Source organism: Doryrhamphus excisus, linkage group LG18 (genome assembly GCF_037039965.1).
Source record: "Doryrhamphus excisus strain RoL-2023G ecotype Guam linkage group LG18, RoL_Dexc_Guam_v1.1, whole genome shotgun sequence".
Lineage (NCBI taxonomy): Eukaryota > Metazoa > Chordata > Actinopteri > Syngnathiformes > Syngnathidae > Doryrhamphus > Doryrhamphus excisus.
The window spans coordinates 514,423-535,025 of record NC_136374.1 but is presented as its reverse complement, the minus strand read 5'-3'; positions in this window follow the sequence as shown (position 1 = coordinate 535,025).

Below are 20,603 nucleotides of genomic sequence, written 5' to 3'. Positions count from 1 at the left end.
CTGGCCCTTTAAGGCTGGCCCTCTAAGGCTGGCCCTTTAAGGCTGGCCCTTTAAGGCTGGCCCTTTAAGGCTGGCCCTCTAAGGCTGGCCCTTTAAGGCTGGCCCTTTAAGCTGGCCCCTTAGGGCTGGCCCTCTAAGGCTGGCCCTTTAAGCTGGCCCTTTAAGGCTGGCCCTTTAAGCTGGCCCTTTAAAGCTGGCCCTTTAAGGCTGGCCCTTTAAGCTGGCCCCTTAAGGCTGGCCATCTAAGGCTGGCCCTTTAAGCTGGCCCTTTAAGGCTGGCTCTTTAAGCTGGCCCTTTAAGGCTGGCCCTCTAAGGCTGGCCCTTTAAGACTGGCCCTTTAAGGCTGGCCCTTTAAGGCTGGCCCTTTAAGCTGGCCCCTTAAGGCTGGCCCTTTAAGCTGGCCCTCTAAGGCTGGCCCTTTAAGCTGGCCCTCTAAGGCTGGCCCTTTAAGCTGGCCATCTAAGGCTGGCCCTTTAAGGCTGGCCCTTTAAGGCTGGCCCTTTAAGCTGGCCCCTTAAGGCTGGCCCTCTAAGGCTGGCCCTTTAAGCTGGCCCTTTAAGGCTGGCCCTTTAAGCTGGCCCTCTAAGGCTGGCCCTTTAAGGCTGGCCCTTTAAGGCTGGCCCTTTAAGCTGGCCCCTTAAGGCTGGCCCTCTAAGGCTGGCCCTTTAAGCTGGCCCCTTAAGGCTGGCCCTTAAGGCTGGCCCTTTAAGGCTGGCCCTTTAAGGCTGGCCCTTTAAAGCTGGCCCTTTAAGCTGGCCCTCTAAGGCTGGCCCTTTAAGGCTGGCCCTTTAAGCTGGCCCTTTAAGGCTGGCCCTTTAAGGCTGGCTCTTTAAGCTGGCCCTTTAAGGCTGGCCCTTTAAGGCTGGCCCTTTAAGGCTGGCCCTTTAAGCTGGCCCCTTAAGGCTGGCCCTTTAAGCTGGCCCTCTAAGGCGTGCCCTTTAAGCTGGCCCTCTAAGGCTGGCCCTTTAAGGCTTGCCCTTTAAGGCTGGCCCTTTAAGCTGGCCCCTTAAGGCTGGCCCTTTAAGCTGGCCCTTTAAGGCTGGCCCTTTAAGGCTGGCCCTTTAAGCTGGCCCTTTAAGGCTGGCCCTTTAAGCTGGCCCTTTAAGGCTGGCCCTCTAAGGCTGGCCCTTTAAGACTGGCCTTTTAAGGCTGGCCCTTTAAGGCTGGCCCTTTAAGCTGGCCCCTTAAGGCTGGCCCTTTAAGCTGGCCCTCTAAGGCTGGCCCTTTAAGCTGGCCCTCTAAGGCTGGCCCTTTAAGGCTGGCCCTTTAAGGCTTGCCCTTTAAGGCTGGCCCTTTAAGCTGGCCCTTTAAGGCTGGCCATTTAAGCTGGCCCTTTAAGGCTGGCCCTTTAAGGCTGGCCCTTTAAGCTGGCCCTCTAAGGCTGGCCCTTTAAGGCTGGCCCTTTAAGGCTTGCCCTTTAAGGCTGGCCCTTTAAGCTGGCCCTTTAAGGCTGGCCATTTAAGCTGGCCCTTTAAGGCTGGCCCTTTAAGGCTGGCCCTTTAAGCTGGCCCTTTAAGGCTGGCCCTTTAAGCTGGCCCTTTAAGGCTGGCCCTTTAAGGCTGGCCCTTTAAGGCTGGCTCTTTAAGCTGGCCCCTTAAGGCTGGCCCTTTAAGCTGGTCCTCTAAGGCTGGCCCTTTAAGCTGGCCCTTTAAGGCTGGGCCTCTAAGGCTGGACCTCAAAGGCTGGCCCTTTAAGCTGGCCCTTTAAGGCTGGCCCTCTAAGGCTGGCCCTTTAAGGCTGGCCCTTTAAGGCTGGCCCTTTAAGGCTGGCCCTCTAAGGCTGGCCCTTTAAGGCTGGCCCTTTAAGGCTGGCCCTTTAAGCTGGCCCCTTAAGGCTGGCCATCTAAGGCTGGCCCTTTAAGCTGGCCCTTTAAGGCTGGCCCTTTAAGCTGGCCCTTTAAGGCTGGCCCTCTAAGGCTGGCCCTTTAAGACTGGCCTTTTAAGGCTGGCCCTTTAAGGCAGGCCCTCTAAGGCTGGCCCTTTAAGGCTTGCCGTTTAAGGCTGGCCCTTTAAGCTGGCCCCTTAAGGCTGTCCCTTTAAGCTGGCCCTCTAAGGCTGGCCCTTTAAGCTGGCCCTTTAAGGCTGGCCCTTTAAGCTGGCCCTGTAAAGCTGGCCCTCTAAGGCTGGCCTTTTAAGCTGGCCCTTTAAGGCTGGCCCTTTAAGCTGGCCCCTTAGGGCTGGCCCTCTAAGGCTGGCCCTTTAAGCTGGCCCTTTAAGGCTGGCCCTTTAAGCTGGCCCTTTAAAGCTGGCCCTTTAAGGCTGGCCCTTTAAGCTGGCCCCTTAAGGCTGGCCATCTAAGGCTGGCCCTTTAAGCTGGCCCTTTAAGGCTGGCTCTTTAAGCTGGCCCTTTAAGGCTGGCCCTCTAAGGCTGGCCCTTTAAGACTGGCCCTTTAAGGCTGGCCCTTTAAGGCTGGCCCTTTAAGCTGGCCCCTTAAGGCTGGCCCTTTAAGCTGGCCCTCTAAGGCTGGCCCTTTAAGCTGGCCCTCTAAGGCTGGCCCTTTAAGCTGGCCATCTAAGGCTGGCCCTTTAAGGCTGGCCCTTTAAGGCTGGCCCTTTAAGCTGGCCCCTTAAGGCTGGCCCTCTAAGGCTGGCCCTTTAAGCTGGCCCTTTAAGGCTGGCCCTTTAAGCTGGCCCTCTAAGGCTGGCCCTTTAAGGCTGGCCCTTTAAGGCTGGCCCTTTAAGCTGGCCCCTTAAGGCTGGCCCTCTAAGGCTGGCCCTTTAAGCTGGCCCCTTAAGGCTGGCCCTTAAGGCTGGCCCTTTAAGGCTGGCCCTTTAAGGCTGGCCCTTTAAAGCTGGCCCTTTAAGCTGGCCCTCTAAGGCTGGCCCTTTAAGGCTGGCCCTTTAAGCTGGCCCTTTAAGGCTGGCCCTTTAAGGCTGGCTCTTTAAGCTGGCCCTTTAAGGCTGGCCCTTTAAGGCTGGCCCTTTAAGGCTGGCCCTTTAAGCTGGCCCCTTAAGGCTGGCCCTTTAAGCTGGCCCTCTAAGGCGTGCCCTTTAAGCTGGCCCTCTAAGGCTGGCCCTTTAAGGCTTGCCCTTTAAGGCTGGCCCTTTAAGCTGGCCCCTTAAGGCTGGCCCTTTAAGCTGGCCCTTTAAGGCTGGCCCTTTAAGGCTGGCCCTTTAAGCTGGCCCTTTAAGGCTGGCCCTTTAAGCTGGCCCTTTAAGGCTGGCCCTCTAAGGCTGGCCCTTTAAGACTGGCCTTTTAAGGCTGGCCCTTTAAGGCTGGCCCTTTAAGCTGGCCCCTTAAGGCTGGCCCTTTAAGCTGGCCCTCTAAGGCTGGCCCTTTAAGCTGGCCCTCTAAGGCTGGCCCTTTAAGGCTGGCCCTTTAAGGCTTGCCCTTTAAGGCTGGCCCTTTAAGCTGGCCCTTTAAGGCTGGCCATTTAAGCTGGCCCTTTAAGGCTGGCCCTTTAAGGCTGGCCCTTTAAGCTGGCCCTCTAAGGCTGGCCCTTTAAGGCTGGCCCTTTAAGGCTTGCCCTTTAAGGCTGGCCCTTTAAGCTGGCCCTTTAAGGCTGGCCATTTAAGCTGGCCCTTTAAGGCTGGCCCTTTAAGGCTGGCCCTTTAAGCTGGCCCTTTAAGGCTGGCCCTTTAAGCTGGCCCTTTAAGGCTGGCCCTTTAAGGCTGGCCCTTTAAGGCTGGCTCTTTAAGCTGGCCCCTTAAGGCTGGCCCTTTAAGCTGGTCCTCTAAGGCTGGCCCTTTAAGCTGGCCCTTTAAGGCTGGGCCTCTAAGGCTGGACCTCAAAGGCTGGCCCTTTAAGCTGGCCCTTTAAGGCTGGCCCTCTAAGGCTGGCCCTTTAAGGCTGGCCCTTTAAGGCTGGCCCTTTAAGGCTGGCCCTCTAAGGCTGGCCCTTTAAGGCTGGCCCTTTAAGGCTGGCCCTTTAAGCTGGCCCCTTAAGGCTGGCCATCTAAGGCTGGCCCTTTAAGCTGGCCCTTTAAGGCTGGCCCTTTAAGCTGGCCCTTTAAGGCTGGCCCTCTAAGGCTGGCCCTTTAAGACTGGCCTTTTAAGGCTGGCCCTTTAAGGCTGGCCCTTTAAGCTGGCCCCTTAAGGCTGGCCCTTTAAGCTGGCCCTCTAAGGCTGGCCCTTTAAGCTGGCCCTCTAAGGCTGGCCCTTTAAGGCTGGCCCTTTAAGGCTTGCCCTTTAAGGCAGGCCCTCTAAGGCTGGCCCTTTAAGGCTTGCCCTTTAAGGCTGGCCCTTTAAGCTGGCCCCTTAAGGCTGTCCCTTTAAGCTGGCCCTCTAAGGCTGGCCCTTTAAGCTGGCCCTTTAAGGCTGGCCCTTTAAGCTGGCCCTGTAAAGCTGGCCCTCTAAGGCTGGCCTTTTAAGCTGGCCCTTTAAGGCTGGCCCTTTAAGCTGGCCCCTTAGGGCTGGCCCTCTAAGGCTGGCCCTTTAAGCTGGCCCTTTAAGGCTGGCCCTTTAAGCTGGCCCTTTAAGGCTGGCCCTTTAAGCTGGCCCTTTAAAGCTGGCCCTTTAAGGCTGGCCCTTTAAGGCTGGCCCTTTAAGGCTGGCCCTTTAAGCTGGCCCCTTAAGGCTGGCCATCTAAGGCTGGCCCTTTAAGCTGGCCCTTTAAGGCTGGCCCTCTAAGGCTGGCCCTTTAAGACTGGCCCTTTAAGGCTGGCCCTTTAAGCTGGCCCTCTAAGGCTGGCCCTTTAAGCTGGCCCTTTAAGGCTGGCCCTTTAAGCTGGCCCTGTAAAGCTGGCCCTCTAAGGCTGGCCTTTTAAGCTGGCCCTTTAAGGCTGGCCCTTTAAGCTGGCCCCTTAGGGCTGGCCCTCTAAGGCTGGCCCTTTAAGCTGGCCCTTTAAGGCTGGCCCTTTAAGCTGGCCCTTTAAGGCTGGCCCTTTAAGCTGGCCCTTTAAAGCTGGCCCTTTAAGGCTGGCCCTTTAAGGCTGGCCCTTTAAGGCTGGCCCTTTAAGCTGGCCCCTTAAGGCTGGCCATCTAAGGCTGGCCCTTTAAGCTGGCCCTTTAAGGCTGGCCCTCTAAGGCTGGCCCTTTAAGACTGGCCCTTTAAGGCTGGCCCTTTAAGCTGGCCCTCTAAGGCTGGCCCTTTAAGCTGGCCCTTTAAGGCTGGCCCTTTAAGCTGGCCCTGTAAAGCTGGCCCTCTAAGGCTGGCCTTTTAAGCTGGCCCTTTAAGGCTGGCCCTTTAAGCTGGCCCTCTAAGGCTGGCCCTTTAAGGCTGGCCCTTTAAGGCTGGCCCTTTAAGCTGGCCCCTTAGGGCTGGCCCTCTAAGGCTGGCCCTTTAAGCTGGCCCTTTAAGGCTGGCCCTTTAAGCTGGCCCCTTAAGGCTGGCCCTTTAAGCTGGCCCTCTAAGGCTGGCCCTTTAAGGCTGGCCCTTTAAGCTGGCCCCTTAAGGCTGGCCCTCTAAGGCTGGCCCTTTAAGCTGGCCCTTTAAGGCTGGCCCTTTAAGCTGGCCCTTTAAGGCTGGCCCTTTAAGGCCGGCCCTTTAAGCTGGCCCTTTAAGGCTGGCCCTTTAAGCTGGCCCTTTAAGGCTGGCCCTTTAAGCTGGCCCTTTAAGGCTGGCCCTTTAAGGCTGGCCCTTTAAGGCTGGCCCTTTAAGCTGGCCCCTTAAGGCTGGCCCTTTAAGCAGGCCCTCTAAGGCTGGCCCTTTAAGGCTTGCCCTTTAAGGCTGGCCCTTTAAGCTGGCCCCTTAAGGCTGGCCCTTTAAGCTGGCCCTTTAAGGCTGGCCCTTTAAGGCTGGCCCTTTAAGCTGGCCCTTTAAAGCTGGCCCTTTAAGGCTGGCCCTTTAAGGCTGGCCCTTTAAGCTGGCCCCTTAAGGCTGGCCCTTTAAGCTGGCCCTCTAAGGCTGGCCCTTTAAGCTGGCCCTCTAAGGCTGGCCCTTTAAGGCTTGCCCTTTAAGGCTGGCCCTTTAAGCTGGCCCCTTAAGACTGGCCCTTTAAGCTGGCCCTTTAAGGCTGGCCCTTTAAGGCTGGCCCTTTAAGGCTGGCCCTTTAAGGCTGGCCCTTTAAGGCTGGCCCTTTAAGCTGGCCCCTTAAGGCTGGCCATCTAAGGCTGGCCCTTTAAGCTGGCCCTTTAAGGCTGGCCCTTTAAGCTGGCCCTTTAAGGCTGGCCCTTTAAGCTGGCCCTTGAAGGCTGGTCCTCTAAGGCTGGCCCTTTAAGACTGGCCCTTTAAGGCTGGCCCTTTAAGGCTGGCCCTTTAAGCTGGCCCCTTAAGGCTGGCCCTTTAAGCTGGCCCTCTAAGGCTGGCCCTTTAAGCTGGCCCTCTAAGGCTGGCCCTTTAAGGCTGGCCCTTTAAGGCTTGCCCTTTAAGGCTGGCCCTTTAAGCTGACCCTTTAAGGCTGGCCCTTTAAGCTGGCCCTTTAAGGCTGGCCCTTTAAGGCTGGCCCTTTAAGCTGGCCCTTTAAGGCTGGCCCTTTAAGCTGGCCCTTTAAGGCTGGCCCTTTGAGGCTGGCCCTTTAAGCTGGCCCCTTAAGGCTGGCCCTTTAAGCTGGCCCTCTAAGGCTGGCCCTTTAAGCTGGCCCTCTAAGGCTGGCCCTTTAAGGCTTGCCCTTTAAGGCTGGCCCTTTAAGCTGGCCCCTTAAGGCTGGCCCTTTAAGCTGGCCCTCTAAGGCTGGCCCTTTAAGCTGGCCCTTTAAGGCTGGCCCTTTAAGGCTGGCCCTTTAAGCTGGCCCTTTAAGGCTGGCCCTTTAAGCTGGCCCTTTAAGGCTGGCCCTTTAAGCTGGCCCTTTAAGGCTGGCCCTTTAAGCTGGCCCTTTAAGGCTGGCCCTCTAAGGCTGGCCCTTTAAGACTGGCCCTTTAAGGCTGGCCCTTTAAGGCTGGCCCTTTAAGCTGGCCCCTTAAGGCTGGCCCTTTAAGCTGGCCCTCTAAGGCTGGCCCTTGAAGCTGGCCCTCTAAGGCTGGCCCTTTAAGGCTGGCCCTTTAAGGCTTGCCCTTTAAGGCTGGCCCTTTAAGCTGGCCCTTTAAGGCTGGCCCTTTAAGGCTTGCCCTTTAAGGCTGGCCCTTTAAGCTGGCCCTTTAAGGCTGGCCCTTTAAGGCTGGCCATCTAAGGCTGGCCCTTTAAGCTGGCCCTTTAAGGCTGGCCCTTTAAGGCTGGCCCTTTAAGGCTGGCCCTTTAAGCTGGCCCCTTAAGGCTGGCCCTTTAAGCAGGCCCTCTAAGGCTGGCCCTTTAAGCTGGCCCTCTAAGGCTGGCCCTTTAAGGCTTGCCCTTTAAGGCTGGCCCTTTAAGCTGGCCCCTTAAGGCTGGCCCTTTAAGCTGGCCCTCTAAGGCTGGCCCTTTAAGGCTGGCCCTTTAAGGCTTGCCCTTTAAGGCTGGCCCTTTAAGCTGGCCCTTTAAGGCTGGCCATTTAAGCTGGCCCTTTAAGGCTGGCCCTTTAAGGCTGGCCCTTTAAGCTGGCCCTTTAAGGCTGGCCCTTTAAGCTGGCCCTTTAAGGCTGGCCCTTTAAGCTGGCCCCTTAAGGCTGGCCCTTTAAGCTGGCCCTCTAAGGCTGGCCCTTTAAGCTGGCCCTCTAAGGCTGGCCCTTTAAGGCTTGCCCTTTAAGGCTGGCCCTTTAAGCTGGCCCCTTAAGGCTGGCCCTTTAAGCTGGCCCTTTAAGGCTGGCCCTCTAAGGCTGGCCCTTTAAGGCTGGCCCTTTAAGGCTGGCCCTTTAAGGCTGGCCCTCTAAGGCTGGCCCTTTAAGGCTGGCCCTTTAAGCTGGCCCCTTAAGGCTGGCCATCTAAGGCTGGCCCTTTAAGCTGGCCCTTTAAGGCTGGCCCTTTAAGCTGGCCCTTTAAGGCTGGCCCTTTAAGCTGGCCCTTTAAGGCTGGCCCTCTAAGGCTGGCCCTTTAAGACTGGCCTTTTAAGGCTGGCCCTTAAAGGCTGGCCCTTTAAGCTGGCCCCTTAAGGCTGGCCCTTTAAGCTGGCCCTTTAAGGCTTGCCCTTTAAGGCAGGCCCTCTAAGGCTGGCCCTTTAAGGCTTGCCCTTTAAGGCTGGCCCTTTAAGCTGGCCCCTTAAGGCTGTCCCTTTAAGCTGGCCCTCTAAGGCTGGCCCTTTAAGCTGGCCCTTTAAGGCTGGCCCTTTAAGCTGGCCTTGTAAAGCTGGCCCTCTAAGGCTGGCCTTTTAAGCTGGCCCTTTAAGGCTGGCCCTTTAAGCTGGCCCCTTAGGGCTGGCCCTCTAAGGCTGGCCCTTTAAGCTGGCCCTTTAAGGCTGGCCCTTTAAGCTGGCCCTTTAAGGCTGGCCCTTTAAGCTTTCCCTTTAAAGCTGGCCCTTTAAGGCTGGCCCTTTAAGCTGGCCCCTTAAGGCTGGCCATCTAAGGCTGGCCCTTTAAGCTGGCCCTTTAAGGCTGGCTCTTTAAGCTGGCCCTTTAAGGCTGGCCCTCTAAGGCTGGCCCTTTAAGACTGGCCCTTTAAGGCTGGCCCTTTAAGGCTGGCCCTTTAAGCTGGCCCCTTAAGGCTGGCCCTTTAAGCTGGCCCTCTAAGGCTGGCCCTTTAAGCTGGCCCTCTAAGGCTGGCCCTTTAAGCTGGCCATCTAAGGCTGGCCCTTTAAGGCTGGCCCTTTAAGGCTGGCCCTTTAAGCTGGCCCCTTAAGGCTGGCCCTCTAAGGCTGGCCCTTTAAGCTGGCCCTTTAAGCTGGCCCCTTAAGGCTGGCCCTTTAAGACTGGCCTTTTAAGGCTGGCCCTTTAAGGCTGGCCCTTTAAGCTGGCCCCTTAAGGCTGGCCCTTTAAGCTGGCCCTCTAAGGCTGGCCCTTTAAGCTGGCCCTCTAAGGCTGGCCCTTTAAGGCTGGCCCTTTAAGGCTTGCCCTTTAAGGCTGGCCCTTTAAGCTGGCCCTTTAAGGCTGGCCATTTAAGCTGGCCCTTTAAGGCTGGCCCTTTAAGGCTGGCCCTTTAAGCTGGCCCTCTAAGGCTGGCCCTTTAAGGCTGGCCCTTTAAGGCTTGCCCTTTAAGGCTGGCCCTTTAAGCTGGCCCTTTAAGGCTGGCCATTTAAGCTGGCCCTTTAAGGCTGGCCCTTTAAGCTGGCCCTTTAAGGCTGGCCCTTTAAGGCTGGCCCTTTAAGGCTGGCTCTTTAAGCTGGCCCCTTAAGGCTGGCCCTTTAAGCTGGTCCTCTAAGGCTGGCCCTTTAAGCTGGCCCTTTAAGGCTGGGCCTCTAAGGCTGGACCTCAAAGGCTGGCCCTTTAAGCTGGCCCTTTAAGGCTGGCCCTCTAAGGCTGGCCCTTTAAGGCTGGCCCTTTAAGGCTGGCCCTCTAAGGCTGGCCCTTTAAGGCTGGCCCTTTAAGGCTGGCCCTTTAAGCTGGCCCCTTAAGGCTGGCCATCTAAGGCTGGCCCTTTAAGCTGGCCCTTTAAGGCTGGCCCTTTAAGCTGGCCCTTTAAGGCTGGCCCTTTAAGCTGGCCCTTTAAGGCTGGCCCTCTAAGGCTGGCCCTTTAAGACTGGCCTTTTAAGGCTGGCCCTTTAAGGCTGGCCCTTTAAGCTGGCCCCTTAAGGCTGGCCCTTTAAGCTGGCCCTCTAAGGCTGGCCCTTTAAGCTGGCCCTCTAAGGCTGGCCCTTTAAGGCTGGCCCTTTAAGGCTTGCCCTTTAAGGCTGGCCCTTTAAGATGGCCCTTTAAGGCTGGCCATTTAAGCTGGCCCTTTAAGGCTGGCCCTTTAAGGCTGGCCCTTTAAGCTGGCCCTTTAAGGCTGGCCCTTTAAGCTGGCCCTTTAAGGCTGGCCCTTTAAGGCTGGCCCTTTAAGGCTGGCTCTTTAAGCTGGCCCCTTAAGGCTGGCCCTTTAAGCTGGTCCTCTAAGGCTGGCCCTTTAAGCTGGCCCTTTAAGGCTGGGCCTCTAAGGCTGGACCTCAAAGGCTGGCCCTTTAAGCTGGCCCTTTAAGGCTGGCCCTCTAAGGCTGGCCCTTTAAGGCTGGCCCTTTAAGGCTGGCCCTTTAAGGCTGGCCCTCTAAGGCTGGCCCTTTAAGGCTGGCCCTTTAAGGCTGGCCCTTTAAGCTGCCCCCTTAAGGCTGGCCATCTAAGGCTGGCCCTTTAAGCTGGCCCTTTAAGGCTGGCCCTTTAAGCTGGCCCTTTAAGGCTGGCCCTTTAAGCTGGCCCTTTAAGGCTGGCCCTCTAAGGCTGGCCCTTTAAGACTGGCCTTTTAAGGCTGGCCCTTTAAGGCTGGCCCTTTAAGCTGGCCCCTTAAGGCTGGCCCTTTAAGCTGGCCCTCTAAGGCTGGCCCTTTAAGCTGGCCCTCTAAGGCTGGCCCTTTAAGGCTGGCCCTTTAAGGCTTGCCCTTTAAGGCAGGCCCTCTAAGGCTGGCCCTTTAAGGCTTGCCTATTAAGGCTGGCCCTTTAAGCTGGCCCCTTAAGGCTGTCCCTTTAAGCTGGCCCTCTAAGGCTGGCCCTTTAAGCTGGCCCTTTAAGGCTGGCCCTTTAAGCTGGCCCTGTAAAGCTGGCCCTCTAAGGCTGGCCTTTTAAGCTGGCCCTTTAAGGCTGGCCCTTTAAGCTGGCCCCTTAGGGCTGGCCCTCTAAGGCTGGCCCTTTAAGCTGGCCCTTTAAGGCTGGCCCTTTAAGCTGGCCCTTTAAGGCTGGCCCTTTAAGCTGGCCCTTTAAAGCTGGCCCTTTAAGGCTGGCCCTTTAAGGCTGGCCCTTTAAGCTGGCCCCTTAAGGCTGGCCATCTAAGGCTGGCCCTTTAAGCTGGCCCTTTAAGGCTGGCCCTTTAAGCTGGCCCTTTAAGGCTGGCCCTCTAAGGCTGGCCCTTTAAGACTGGCCCTTTAAGGCTGGCCCTTTAAGGCTGGCCCTTTAAGCTGGCCCCTTAAGGCTGGCCCTTTAAGCTGGCCCTCTAAGGCTGGCCCTTTAAGCTGGCCCTCTAAGGCTGGCCCTTTAAGCTGGCCATCTAAGGCTGGCCCTTTAAGGCTGGCCCTTTAAGGCTGGCCCTTTAAGCTGGCCCCTTAAGGCTGGCCCTCTAAGGCTGGCCCTTTAAGCTGGCCCTTTAAGGCTGGCCCTTTAAGCTGGCCCCTTAAGGCTGGCCCTCTAAGGCTGGCCCTTTAAGCTGGCCCTTTAAGGCTGGCCCTTTAAGCTGGCCCTTTAAGGCTGGCCCTTTAAGGCCGGCCCTTTAAACTGGCCCTTTAAGGCTGGCCCTTTAAGCTGGCCCTTTAAGGCTGGCCCTTTAAGGCTGGCCCTTTAAGGCTGGCCCTTTAAGGCTGGCCCTTTAAGGCTGGCCCTTTAAAGCTGGCCCTTTAAGCTGGCCCTCTAAGGCTGGCCCTTTAAGGCTGGCCCTTTAAGCTGGCCCTTTAAGGCTGGCCCTTTAAGGCTGGCCCTTTAAGCTGGCCCTTTAAGGCTGGCCCTTTAAGGCTGGCCCTTTAAGGCTGGCCCTTTAAGCTGGCCCCTTAAGGCTGGCCCTTTAAGCTGGCCCTCTAAGGCTGGCCCTTTAAGCTGGCCCTCTAAGGCTGGCCCTTTAAGGCTTGCCCTTTAAGGCTGGCCCTTTAAGCTGGCCCCTTAAGGCTGGCCCTTTAAGCTGGCCCTTTAAGGCTGGCCCTTTAAGGCTGGCCCTTTAAGCTGGCCCTTTAAGGCTGGCCCTTTAAGCTGGCCCTTTAAGGCTGGCCCTTTAAGGCTGGCCCTTTAAGGCTGGCCCTTTAAAGCTGGCCCTTTAAGCTGGCCCTCTAAGGCTGGCCCTTTAAGGCTGGCCCTTTAAGCTGGCCCTTTAAGGCTGGCCCTTTAAGGCTGGCCCTTTAAGCTGGCCCTTTAAGGCTGGCCCTTTAAGGCTGGCTCTTTAAGGCTGGCCCTTTAAGCTGGCCCCTTAAGGCTGGCCCTTTAAGCTGGCCCTCTAAGGCTGGCCCTTTAAGGCTGGCCCTTTAAGGCTGGCCCTTTAAGCTGGCCCTTTAAGGCTGGCCCTTTAAGGCTGGCTCTTTAAGGCTGGCCCTTTAAGCTGGCCCCTTAAGGCTGGCCCTTTAAGCTGGCCCTCTAAGGCTGGCCCTTTAAGCTGGCCCTCTAAGGCTGGCCCTTTAAGGCTTGCCCTTTAAGGCTGGCCCTTTAAGCTGGCCCCTTAAGGCTGGCCCTTTAAGCTGGCCCTTTAAGGCTGGCCCTTTAAGGCTGGCCCTTTAAGCTGGCCCCTTAAGGCTGGCCATCTAAAGCTGGCCCTTTAAGCTGGCCCTTTAAGGCTGGCCCTTTAAGCTGGCCCTTTAAGGCTGGCCCTTTAAGCTGGCCCTTTAAGGCTGGCCCTCTAAGGCTGGCCCTTTAAGACTGGCCCTTTAAGGCTGGCCCTTTAAGGCTGGCCCTTTAAGCTGGCCCCTTAAGGCTGGCCCTTTAAGCTGGCCCTCTAAGGCTGGCCCTTTAAGCTGGCCCTTTAAGGCTGGCCCTTTAAGGCTGGCCCTTTAAGCTGGCCCTTTAAGGCTGGCCCTTTAAGGCTGGCCCTTTGAGGCTGGCCCTTTAAGCTGGCCCCTTAAGGCTGGCCCTTTAAGCTGGCCCTCTAAGGCTGGCCCTTTAAGCTGGCCCTCTAAGGCTGGCCCTCTAAGGCTGGCCCTTTAAGGCTTGCCCTTTAAGGCTGGCCCTTTAAGCTGGCCCCTTAAGGCTGGCCCTTTAAGCTGGCCCTTTAAGGCTGGCCCTTTAAGCTGGCCCTTTAAGGCTGGCCCTTTAAGCTGGCCCTGTAAAGCTGGCCCTCTAAGGCTGGCCCTTTAAGCTGGCCCCTTAAGGCTGGCCCTTTAAGCTGGCCCTCTAAGGCTGGCCCTTTAAGGCTGGCCCTTTAAGCTGGCCCCTTAAGGCTGGCCCTCTAAGGCTGGCCCTTTAAGCTGGCCCTTTAAGGCTGGCCCTTTAAGCTGGCCCTTTAAGGCTGGCCCTTTAAGGCCGGCCCTTTAAGCTGGCCCTTTAAGGCTGGCCCTTTAAGCTGGCCCTTTAAGGCTGGCCCTTTAAGGCTGGCCCTTTAAGGCTGGCCCTTTAAGCTGGCCCCTTAAGGCTGGCCCTTTAAGCAGGCCCTCTAAGGCTGGCCCTTTAAGCTGGCCCTCTAAGGCTGGCCCTTTAAGGCTTGCCCTTTAAGGCTGGCCCTTTAAGCTGGCCCCTTAAGGCTGGCCCTTTAAGCTGGCCCTTTAAGGCTGGCCCTTTAAGGCTGGCCCTTTAAGCTGGCCCTTTAAAGCTGGCCCTTTAAGGCTGGCCCTTTAAGGCTGGCCCTTTAAGCTGGCCCCTTAAGGCTGGCCCTTTAAGCTGGCCCTCTAAGGCTGGCCCTTTAAGGCTTGCCCTTTAAGGCTGGCCCTTTAAGCTGGCCCCTTAAGGCTGGCCCTTTAAGCTGGCCCTTTAAGGCTGGCCCTTTAAGGCTGGCCCTTTAAGGCTGGCCCTTTAAGGCTGGCCCTTTAAGGCTGGCCCTTTAAGCTGGCCCCTTAAGGCTGGCCATCTAAGGCTGGCCCTTTAAGGCTGGCCCTTTAAGGCTGGCCCTTTAAGCTGGCCCCTTAAGGCTGGCCCTTTAAGCTGGCCCCTTAAGGCTGGCCCTTTAAGCTGGTCCTCTAAGGCTGGCCCTTTAAGCTGGCCCTTTAAGGCTGGCCCTCTAAGGCTGGCCCTTTAAGGCTGGCCCTTTAAGGCTGGCCCTTTAAGCTGGCCCCTTAAGGCTGGCCCTTTAAGCAGGCCCTCTAAGGCTGGCCCTTTAAGCTGGCCCTCTAAGGCTGGCCCTTTAAGGCTTGCCCTTTAAGGCTGGCCCTTTAAGCTGGCCCCTTAAGGCTGGCCCTTTAAGCTGGCCCTTTAAGGCTGGCCCTTTAAGGCTGGCCCTTTAAGCTGGCCCCTTAAGGCTGGCCCTTTAAGCTGGCCCTCTAAGGCTGGCCCTTTAAGCTGGCCCTCTAAGGCTGGCCCTTTAAGGCTGGCCCTTTAAGGCTTGCCCTTTAAGGCTGGCCCTTTAAGCTGGCCCTTTAAGGCTGGCCCTTTAAGCTGGCCCTTTAAGGCTGGCCATCTAAGGCTGGCCCTTTAAGCTGGCCCTTTAAGGCTGGCCCTTTAAGGCTGGCCCTTTAAGGCTGGCCCTTTAAGCTGGCCCCTTAAGGCTGGCCCTTTAAATTGGCCCTCTAAGGCTGGCCCTTTAAGCTGGCCCTCTAAGGCTGGCCCTTTAAGGCTGGCCCTTTAAGGCTTGCCCTTTAAGGCTGGCCCTTTAAGCTGGCCCTTTAAGGCTGGCCCTTTAAGCTGGCCCTTTAAGGCTGGCCATCTAAGGCTGGCCCTTTAAGCTGGCCCTTTAAGGCTGGCCCTTTAAGGCTGGCCCTTTAAGGCTGGCCCTTTAAGCTGGCCCCTTAAGGCTGGCCCTTTAAGCTGGCCCTCTAAGGCTGGCCCTTTAAGCTGGCCCTCTAAGGCTGGCCCTTTAAGGCTTGCCCTTTAAGGCTGGCCCTTTAAGCTGGCCCCTTAAGGCTGGCCCTTTAAGCTGGCCCTTTAAGGCTGGCCCTTTAAGGCTGGCCCTTTAAGCTGGCCCTTTAAGGCTGGCCCTTTAAGCTGGCCCTTTAAGGCTGGCCCTTTAAGCTGGCCCTCTAAGGCTGGCCCTTTAAGGCTTGCCCTTTAAGGCTGGCCCTTTAAGCTGGCCCCTTAAGGCTGGCCCTTTAAGCTGGCCCTTTAAGGCTGGCCCTTTAAGGCTGGCCCTTTAAGGCTGGCCCTTTAAGCTGGCCCCTTAAGGCTGGCCATCTAAAGCTGGCCCTTTAAGCTGGCCCTTTAAGGCTGGCCCTTTAAGCTGGCCCTTTAAGGCTGGCCCTTTAAGCTGGCCCTTTAAGGCTGGCCCTCTAAGGCTGGCCCTTTAAGACTGGCCCTTTAAGGCTGGCCCTTTAAGGCTGGCCCTTTAAGCTGGCCCCTTAAGGCTGGCCCTTTAAGCTGGCCCTCTAAGGCTGGCCCTTTAAGCTGGCCCTCTAAGGCTGGCCCTTTAAGGCTGGCCCTTTAAGGCTTGCCCTTTAAGGCTGGCCCTTTAAGCTGGCCCTTTAAGGCTGGCCCTTTAAGCTGGCCCTTTAAGGCTGGCCCTTTAAGGCTGGCCCTTTAAGCTGGCCCTTTAAGGCTGGCCCTTTAAGCTGGCCCTTTAAGGCTGGCCCTTTAAGGCTGGCCCTTTGAGGCTGGCCCTTTAAGCTGGCCCCTTAAGGCTGGCCCTTTAAGCTGGCCCTCTAAGGCTGGCCCTTTAAGCTGGCCCTCTAAGGCTGGCCCTCTAAGGCTGGCCCTTTAAGGCTTGCCCTTTAAGGCTGGCCCTTTAAGCTGGCCCCTTAAGGCTGGCCCTTTAAGCTGGCCCTCTAAGGCTGGCCCTTTAAGCTGGCCCTTTAAGGCTGGCCCTTTAAGCTGGCCCTGTAAAGCTGGCCCTCTAAGGCTGGCCCTTTAAGCTGGCCCCTTAAGGCTGGCCCTTTAAGCTGGCCCTCTAAGGCTGGCCCTTTAAGGCTGGCCCTTTAAGCTGGCCCCTTAAGGCTGGCCCTCTAAGGCTGGCCCTTTAAGCTGGCCCTTTAAGGCTGGCCCTTTAAGCTGGCCCTTTAAGGCTGGCCCTTTAAGGCCGGCCCTTTAAGCTGGCCCTTTAAGGCTGGCCCTTTAAGGCTGGCCCTTTAAGCTGGCCCCTTAAGGCTGGCCCTTTAAGCAGGCCCTCTAAGGCTGGCCCTTTAAGCTGGCCCTCTAAGGCTGGCCCTTTAAGGCTTGCCCTTTAAGGCTGGCCCTTTAAGCTGGCCCCTTAAGGCTGGCCCTTTAAGCTGGCCCTTTAAGGCTGGCCCTTTAAGGCTGGCCCTTTAAGATGGCCCTTTAAAGCTGGCCCTTTAAGGCTGGCCCTTTAAGGCTGGCCCTTTAAGCTGGCCCCTTAAGGCTGGCCCTTTAAGCTGGCCCTCTAAGGCTGGCCCTTTAAGGCTTGCCCTTTAAGGCTGGCCCTTTAAGCTGGCCCCTTAAGGCTGGCCCTTTAAGCTGGCCCTTTAAGGCTGGCCCTTTAAGGCTGGCCCTTTAAGGCTGGCCCTTTAAGGCTGGCCCTTTAAGGCTGGCCCTTTAAGCTGGCCCCTTAAGGCTGGCCATCTAAGGCTGGCCCTTTAAGGCTGGCCCTTTAAGGCTGGCCCTTTAAGCTGGCCCCTTAAGGCTGGCCCTTTAAGCTGGCCCCTTAAGGCTGACCCTTTAAGCTGGTCCTCTAAGGCTGGCCCTTTAAGCTGGCCCTTTAAGGCTGGGCCTCTAAGGCTGGACCTCAAAGGCTGGCCCTTTAAGCTGGCCCTTTAAGGCTGGCCCTCTAAGGCTGGCCCTTTAAGGCTGGCCCTTTAAGGCTGGCCCTTTAAGGCTGGCCCTCTAAGGCTGGCCCTTTAAGGCTGGCCCTTTAAGGCTGGCCCTTTAAGCTGGCCCCTTAAGGCTGGCCATCTAAGGCTGGCCCTTTAAGCTGGCCCTTTAAGGCTGGCCCTTTAAGCTGGCCCTTTAAGGCTGGCCCTTTAAGCTGGCCCTTTAAGGCTGGCCCTCTAAGGCTGGCCCTTTAAGGCTGGCCCTTTAAGGCTGGCCCTTTAAGCTGGCCCCTTAAGGCTGGCCCTTTAAGCAGGCCCTCTAAGGCTGGCCCTTTAAGCTGGCCCTCTAAGGCTGGCCCTTTAAGGCTTGCCCTTTAAGGCTGGCCCTTTAAGCTGGCCCCTTAAGGCTGGCCCTTTAAGCTGGCCCTTTAAGGCTGGCCCTTTAAGGCTGGCCCTTTAAGCTGGCCCTTTAAAGCTGGCCCCCTAAGGCTGGCCCTTTAAGGCTGGCCCTTTAAGGCTGGCCCTTTAAGGCTGGCCCTCTAAGGCTGGCCCTTTAAGGCTGGCCCTTTAAGGCTGGCCCTTTAAGCTGGCCCCTTAAGGCTGGCCATCTAAGGCTGGCCCTTTAAGCTGGCCCTTTAAGGCTGGCCCTTTAAGCTGGCCCTTTAAGGCTGGCCCTTTAAGCTGGCCCTTTAAGGCTGGCCATCTAAGGCTGGCCCTTTAAGCTGGCCCTTTAAGGCTGGCCCTTTAAGGCTGGCCCTTTAAGGCTGGCCCTTTAAGCTGGCCCCTTAAGGCTGGCCCTTTAAGCTGGCCCTTTAAGGCTGGCCCTTTAAGGCTGGCCCTTTAAGCTGGCCCCTTAAGGCTGGCCCTTTAAGCTGGCCCTTTAAGGCTGGCCCTTTAAGGCTGGCCCTTTAAGCTGGCCCTTTAAAGCTGGCCCTTTAAGGCTGGCCCTTTAAGGCTGGCCCTTTAAGCTGGCCCCTTAAGGCTGGCCCTTTAAGCTGGCCCTCTAAGGCTGGCCCTTTAAGCTGGCCCTCTAAGGCTGGCCCTTTAAGGCTTGCCCTTTAAGGCTGGCCCTTTAAGCTGGCCCCTTAAGGCTGGCCCCCTAAGGCTGGCCCTTTAAGGCTGGCCCTTTAAGGCTGGCCCTTTAAGGCTGGCCCTCTAAGGCTTGCCCTTTAAGGCTGGCCCTTTAAGGCTGGCCCTTTAAGCTGGCCCCTTAAGGCTGGCCATCTAAGGCTGGCCCTTTAAGCTGGCCCTTTAAGGCTGGCCCTTTAAGCTGGCCCTTTAAGGCTGGCCCTTTAAGCTGGCCCTTTAAGGCTGGCCCTCTAAGGCTGGCCCTTTAAGACTGGCCTTTTAAGGCTGGCCCTTTAAGGCTGGCCCTTTAAGCTGGCCCCTTAAGGCTGGCCCTTTAAGCTGGCCCTCTAAGGCTGGCCCTTTAAGCTGGCCCTCTAAGGCTGGCCCTTTAAGGCTGGCCCTTTAAGGCTTGCCCTTTAAGGCTGGCCCTTTAAGCTGGCCCCTTAAGGCTGGCCCTTTAAGCTGGCCCTCTAAGGCTGGCCCTTTAAGCTGGCCCTCTAAGGCTGGCCCTTTAAGGCTGGCCCTTTAAGGCTTGCCCTTTAAGGCTGGCCCTTTAAGCTGGCCCTTTAAGGCTGGCCCTTTAAGCTGGCCCTTTAAGGCTGGCCATCTAAGGCTGGCCCTTTAAGCTGGCCCTTTAAGGCTGGCCCTTTAAGGCTGGCCCTTTAAGCTGGCCCCTTAAGGCTGGCCCTTTAAGCAGGCCCTCTAAGGCTGGCCCTTTAAGCTGGCCCTCTAAGGCTGGCCCTTTAAGGCTTGCCCTTTAAGGCTGGCCCTTTAAGCTGGCCCTTTAAGGCTGGCCCTTTAAGGCTGGCCCTTTAAGCTGGCCCTTTAAAGCTGGCCCTTTAAGGCTGGCCCTTTAAGGCTGGCCCTTTAAGCTGGCCCCTTAAGGCTGGCCCTTTAAGCTGGCCCTCTAAGGCTGGCCCTTTAAGCTGGCCCTCTAAGGCTGGCCCTTTAAGGCTTGCCCTTTAAGGCTGGCCCTTTAAGCTGGCCCCTTAAGGCTGGCCCCCTAAGGCTGGCCCTTTAAGGCTGGCCCTTTAAGGCTGGCCCTTTAAGGCTGGCCCTCTAAGGCTGGCCCTTTAAGGCTGGCCCTTTAAGGCTGGCCCTTTAAGCTGGCCCCTTAAGGCTGGCCATCTAAGGCTGGCCCTTTAAGCTGGCCCTTTAAGGCTGGCCCTTTAAGCTGGCCCTTTAAGGCTGGCCCTTTAAGCTGGCCCTTTAAGGCTGGCCCTCTAAGGCTGGCCCTTTAAGACTGGCCTTTTAAGGCTGGCCCTTTAAGGCTGGCCCTTTAAGCTGGCCCCTTAAGGCTGGCCCTTTAAGCTGGCCCTCTAAGGCTGGCCCTTTAAGCTGGCCCTCTAAGGCTGGCCCTTTAAGGCTGGCCCTTTAAGGCTTGCCCTTTAAGGCTGGCCCTTTAAGCTGGCCCTTTAAGGCTGGCCATTTAAGCTGGCCCTTTAAGGCTGGCCCTTTAAGGCTGGCCCTTTAAGCTGGCCCTTTAAGGCTGGCCCTTTAAGCTGGCCCTTTAAGGCTGACCCTTTAAGGCTGGCCCTTTAAGGCTGGCTCTTTAAGCTGGCCCCTTAAGGCTGGCCCTTTAAGCTGGTCCTCTAAGGCTGGCCCTTTAAGCTGGCCCTTTAAGGCTGGGCCTCTAAGGCTGGACCTCAAAGGCTGGCCCTTTAAGCTGGCCCTTTAAGGCTGGCCCTCTAAGGCTGGCCCTTTAAGGCTGGCCCTTTAAGGCTGGCCCTTTAAGGCTGGCCCTCTAAGGCTGGCCCTTTAAGGCTGGCCCTTTAAGGCTGGCCCTTTAAGCTGGCCCCTTAAGGCTGGCCATCTAAGGCTGGCCCTTTAAGCTGGCCCTTTAAGGCTGGCCCTTTAAGCTGGCCCTTTAAGGCTGGCCCTTTAAGCTGGCCCTTTAAGGCTGGCCCTCTAAGGCTGGCCCTTTAAGGCTGGCCTTTTAAGGCTGGCCCTTTAAGGCTTGCCCTTTAAGGCAGGCCCTCTAAGGCTGGCCCTTTAAGGCTTGCCCTTTAAGGCTGGCCCTTTAAGCTGGCCCCTTAAGGCTGGCCCTTTAAGCTGGCCCTCTAAGGCTGGCCCTTTAAGCTGGCCCTTTAAGGCTGGCCCTTTAAGCTGGCCCTCTAAGGCTGGCCTTTTAAGCTGGCCCTTTAAGGCTGGCCCTTTAAGCTGGCCCTCTAAGGCTGGCCCTTTAAGGCTGGCCCTTTAAGGCTGGCCCTTTAAGGCTGGCCCTTTAAGCTGGCCCCTTAGGGCTGGCCCTCTAAGGCTGGCCCTTTAAGCTGGCCCTTTAAGGCTGGCCCTTTAAGCTGGCCCTTTAAGGCTGGCCCTTTAAGCTGGCCCTTTAAAGCTGGCCCTTTAAGGCTGGCCCTTTAAGGCTGGCCCTTTAAGCTGGCCCCTTAAGGCTGGCCATCTAAGGCTGGCCCTTTAAGCTGGCCCTTTAAGGCTGGCCCTTTAAGCTGGCCCTTTAAGGCTGGCCCTTTAAGCTGGCCCTTTAAGGCTGGCCATCTAAGGCTGGCCCTTTAAGCTGGCCCTTTAAGGCTGGCCCTTTAAGGCTGGCCCTTTAAGGCTGGCCCTTTAAGCTGGCCCCTTAAGGCTGGCCCTTTAAGCAGGCCCTCTAAGGCTGGCCCTTTAAGCTGGCCCTCTAAGGCTGGCCCTTTAAGGCTTGCCCTTTAAGGCTGGCCCTTTAAGCTGGCCCCTTAAGGCTGGCCCTTTAAGCTGGCCCTTTAAGGCTGGCCCTTTAAGGCTGGCCCTTTAAGCTGGCCCTTTAAAGCTGGCCCTTTAAGGCTGGCCCTTTAAGGCTGGCCCTTTAAGCTGGCCCCTTAAGGCTGGCCCTTTAAGCTGGCCCTCTAAGGCTGGCCCTTTAAGCTGGCCCTCTAAGGCTGGCCCTTTAAGGCTTGCCCTTTAAGGCTGGCCCTTTAAGGCTGGCCCTTTAAGCTGGCCCTTTAAGGCTGACCCTTTAAGGCTGGCCCTTTAAGGCTGGCTCTTTAAGCTGGCCCCTTAAGGCTGGCCCTTTAAGCTGGTCCTCTAAGGCTGGCCCTTTAAGCTGGCCCTTTAAGGCTGGGCCTCTAAGGCTGGACCTCAAAGGCTGGCCCTTTAAGCTGGCCCTTTAAGGCTGGCCCTCTAAGGCTGGCCCTTTAAGGCTGGCCCTTTAAGGCTGGCCCTTTAAGGCTGGCCCTCTAAGGCTGGCCCTTTAAGGCTGGCCCTTTAAGGCTGGCCCTTTAAGCTGGCCCCTTAAGGCTGGCCATCTAAGGCTGGCCCTTTAAGCTGGCCCTTTAAGGCTGGCCCTTTAAGCTGGCCCTTTAAGGCTGGCCCTTTAAGCTGGCCCTTTAAGGCTGGCCCTCTAAGGCTGGCCCTTTAAGGCTGGCCTTTTAAGGCTGGCCCTTTAAGGCTTGCCCTTTAAGGCAGGCCCTCTAAGGCTGGCCCTTTAAGGCTTGCCCTTTAAGGCTGGCCCTTTAAGCTGGCCCCTTAAGGCTGGCCCTTTAAGCTGGCCCTCTAAGGCTGGCCCT